This window comes from Sardina pilchardus, chromosome 8 (genome assembly GCF_963854185.1).
Source record: "Sardina pilchardus chromosome 8, fSarPil1.1, whole genome shotgun sequence".
NCBI lineage: Eukaryota > Metazoa > Chordata > Actinopteri > Clupeiformes > Clupeidae > Sardina > Sardina pilchardus.
This window is the reverse complement of record NC_085001.1, coordinates 27,190,089-27,195,093: the sequence shown is the minus strand read 5'-3', so window position 1 is coordinate 27,195,093 and position 5,005 is coordinate 27,190,089.

The window sequence follows — 5,005 nt, the reverse complement described above, 5'->3', positions numbered from 1 at the left end:
CACCTGGCTCATCAGTCCTGTGTGTGTCCATGTGGTTGTGCACTTTTGACTTCAACTGAGTCATCTTTTCTTTCTTCTACGTCTAATCTGTAGCCTGTCTGTGAATGCAAATGTAATTTTGAATGCAGGTGGTTGTTGAACAGAATTCTTGTAAGCACATTGTTCCTGTACATTAATAAATGTATATGAAACAGGGTATTTTCCTCAACACGCTGTTGGAATTCAACTTCTGTATATGGGACAGGGTGTGTGGGAATAGTGGACATTAAAGACAGTAAAACACGGATAAATATCACACTTTTCCTCAGGTCTCACTTCCTCTGTATGCAGTGTGATGGAATACATATACTAATGCACTTAATGGTCCCATGTCTGACAAGGCTGCAATGCTTCGAATGGCCATTAGATGGCAATGTGATCCCATACGCTCTTATGACATACTTCGGTAAACACACACACGGGCGCACCCAAACACATACACACACACACTTACACACAAATGCATCCATGCACACACACACACCGCCGCACCCAAACACACATACACACACACACACACGTGCCAGTGCACTCAAACCCAAACCCAAACACACACGCACACACACACAGATACACACATGCACACACACGCACTGACACACTCCAAACAATCACACACGTACACACACACACAGATATGCACACACACACACATGCACACACGTGTAGGCATACCCACACACACACACACACACAGAGATGCACGCATACGCACACACACGCACACACACGCACACACACACACATTCACAAACAGAGGGAGAGAGTGACAAAGAGACAGAAAAAGACACATCATCGCACACACAACACACACTCACCACAAAAGAGGGAAACAACGAGATAGACAAATATTTGTCGTCCCCCCCACCCATTCACACACAAATAGGTAGTCAAATATAGTATTAATATCATCCTCTCTTCCAACGGTGGTGTGGCTGTAATAACTTCTGATTGATGTAGCCGTTGATGTGTTATCAGCAGGCCCAGCGCACCGCGCTGCAGACTGAGGACGGCACATTTTTGCATATCCTGCCGGTGTGCTGTCTGGACTGTGGCCTGGTCCTGCCGAGCCACATGGACTTGCCCTCAGGGCCAACACAGACAAAAGTTCTCTCATTCCCTATGTCAACAAGGGGCAGTTTCAGCCAAGCCTCCGGGGGTCAGTGCAGGGGTGTGTGTGCGAACTTGGAAGACTCAGGAAATGTTCATTTGTTCAGCTTAGTCTGCAGAGGGAGAGGCAAACAGGTTTGCTTTCCCATTATACAGCGACACAAACAGGTTTGCACACTGAAGACACTCAGGGCTCGCTCGATATTAATGGTTGCCCGGTTGTCCTTGGCTACCAAATTGTTTCAAGAGGCAACCAGATTTGGTTGGCTTTGGAAACCAAACCCTCATGCCTCATAAAAGTTAACGTTGAGCCCTGCTCTGAAGTTTTCTGATTACACAGGGAAACGGTCTGAGGGAAGTTGTGGGGCAAACACAGATATGGGTCCAAGTGATTCCGGTTCCATTCCAACTGATGGTCGTTTCTCCATATACCAGTAATTTCCTGTCACTGTCAACTGCCCTATATCTATATATTGATATATGCCCTATATCAATATACAAGAAAGGGCAGAGCAGGCTGTACTTCCTGAGGAGGCTGCGCTCCTTCAATGTCTGCAGCAAGCTCCTCTGGATGTTTTACCAGTCTGTTGTTGCCAGCGTCCTCTTCTATGCTGTGGCATGCTGGGGAGGAAGCACTAGGAAGAGGGATGCTGGGCGACTAGACAGGCTGGTAAGGAAGGCTGGCTCTGTTGTGGGAGCTGATCTGGAGTGCATCACTTCAGTATCAGACAAAAGGACCCTGAACAAGCTACACAGCATCCTGGACAATGACTGTCATCCACTCTACAGCATTATCATACAGCAGAAGAGCTTGATCAGCTGGAGACTACGCTCCATGACATGCACAACAGACAGACTGAGAAAGTCATTTATACCCAGGGCCATACAACTGTACAATGCTTCACTGAAGGGAAAAGGAGAGTTGGACTTCTATGCATAGTATATCTGCACCTCCACCCTCTTATACACTTACATGGCATGACTTACATGTCTACCCTCATGTCTAACTCTTATATTATTACTATGTTAAGTTTATTTTAATTGTCCATATATTTATATTAGTACTGTTATTTTTATTACTATGCTTACATTTTTTACTGTACATATTTATTACTGGTCACTAGAATTTTATCTTGCACTGTTGCACTGTTGGACTTATTTGCACTACCAACTTGACACACACCTCAGACTGGATCACAGTACCAATCCTCAGTACATTCATGCATACCTTATCTATAGTATTCTACTGCTCCTTTAGTCATTGTTGATTGTTGATTGTTGATTTGCTTTTTAATCTTCCTGTTTACATTGTTTACATTGTACTGTATGTTGTGTGTGGTGTCTTAAGCTGCTGGGACCTTGAATTTCCCCTTGGGGATCAATAAAGTATCTATCTATCTATCTATCTATCTATCTATCTGCTTTGAGGCAAGAAAAAAACCTCCTAAAATGTGCTTAAAATAGAGATAATGGCCCCAGTCGTGGCGCGACTGGCTGGGGCACCTGCACCGCACGCCGGCGACCCGGGTTCGATTCCCGCCCCGTGGTCCTTTCCGGATCCCACCCCACTCTCTCTCCCACTCGTTTCCTGTCACCCTACACTGTCCTATCTGATTAAAGGCATAAAAGCCCAAAAAAATATCTTTAAAAAAAAAAAATAGAAATAATAACATGAGATAAAATAAGACTAGGACTTTATTACTTAATTAAGCCTGATAGCACAATAACTTGAAGTAAAAGAAAATTGTATACAGTATGTCCAGCACCTGCAAAAAAATAAAAATCAGTGATTCCAACAGGCCATAAGGGTATTGACGTAAACGCCTTAATGCCCATTCATGCTCAATGTAACATACGGATACGTGTGGTGGAGTGTTTCAAACATTCTTTCCATTGATTTCGTCCGTACTATGACACGAAATTGAGGGGCTTACGATTACGGATGAAACGGATGAAACGTTGCAATACCGAGCACTACCACAGGAATACCAAATGAAAAAGTGGGGGCGCTATGCATTCACACGTAAAATACGGACGGAGGTACAGTATGAAGACATCACCGGTAGAATGTACGTACAAAATACGGACGTAAATTGCCACACGTTGAGCATGAATGGGCCTTTAGGGTTCACAAATAAGTTGAGGCAAGTGCTTCACATACATGCTGGTGAAATCTTCATATCACATGGAAAATGCACATGTTGGTATTGAAGTCCAGAAGTGATGACAAAACTAAGTCGTAACATTTCAGAGTTTCATGACGTAATGTAAGGGAGCGCTCTGAGGTTACCTATTCTAACAGGTCAGCTGGAGTTGGTGTTGATGTAATGCCCTACCCTACATTACATGAGCGCCGGCCTGCCAAGCCTGCTGTCTGTAGGATTTTTTCCACTGACAACGAACCCATTCTTGAACCCATTCTTGCCATTTGTAATTATTTGAGCCGTGGTGCAGCCCACATTTCCGCCAGTTTTGAATCGAACCAAGGATGTGTCATCAACAATGGGTGTTGCATTGCAACAAAAGTTAATGAGACGCATAAACAGGAGAATGATATGAGCAGTTGTCCCGTACAAACGGCCGAAATAAGCTGTGTAAAATGCTCGTCACCATCTGTAGTGTAATTTTTGTTTAGTCAAGTCAAGTCAAGTCAAGTCAAGTCAAATTTTATTTCTATAGCACGATTTACAGACAGCTGAGCCACACCAAAGTGCTTCACAGTAAAGTGCAAAAAGGCAGAGTATAAATAAAAAGGCACAAACATTTTAAGGAGTTAAATTAGTAAAAAAAAAATAAAAAATAGGAAAGACCATTTAAAAAGGTGTTTACTCATGGCAACAGTTGATATGGACAGAAAACTCCTTATTTTAGCGCTCTCTCCTCTCAGTGGCAGAATGACGTGCCCACTCCAGTTGGTAGAAAGAACAACTATTTTCTGACAAGTTGTGAACCAAGGTACCAGAACCAGATTCAGAACCAGCTTTTGTTTGGTCAAGCGGTTCAAATGTTGTTTCGCGAATGGAAGCCGGTTCTCTGTCGGTGGAAAAAGGCTACAGCAGCCCATGTCTGGATCCAGGTGTGCTTGTGGATGGGGTTGGCTCATTCTGGCTGATGTGCTACACAGGTGTACCGGTGTACTCAGCTGTGCTCAGGTGTGCTATAGAGAGCCGCTCACGTGTCCTCAGGAGACCAGCTGCTCCTTTTTGTTTTTCAACCCTCAACACCCACATAGCACATCTCATTAATGACATCTCTCACTGTGTGTCTCAGTCACTGTGTGTGTGTGTGTGTGTGTGTGTGTGTGTGTGTGTGTGTGTGTGTGTGTGTGTCCCATTCACTTCAACACCCTGAAGCTACAGTACTGTGTCCTGCACCTAATGGCCCACACCTCTCCGACCTGTTTTACTTGCGATTAGTTTTATAAAAGCGTATGTCAGTACAGTATATCTCGCCCTGTTATTGTTGCCTGATCTGCAGCTGAGGCTGGAAACCTGCACATCTATCTCTACTGCTTCCTGTCCACAACCTTTGGGTCCAATCCCAAACTAGCTTTTCCAAAAGATGCACCCAGATCGTTGGTCTGATTGGTTGAAGGACTATCCAAGCGTGCAGAGTCATTTGAACTATGCCCGTTGCTTGCGCCTCTTGTGCATTAGAAATAAAGCGCAGACTGTCGTAAAAGATTGAGCTTAGTAAGTGCAACTTATTTAGTATTGTGCTATGCCTTTAAAAGAGTAGGTATTGACCATGTTTTTTACACTATGACTTAGCGAAAAACTAACTCCACCTCCTCTCTCAGGTAGAATACACAGTTCCATATCAAATGGGCATATATCAGATGTAGATGGAGAGATCA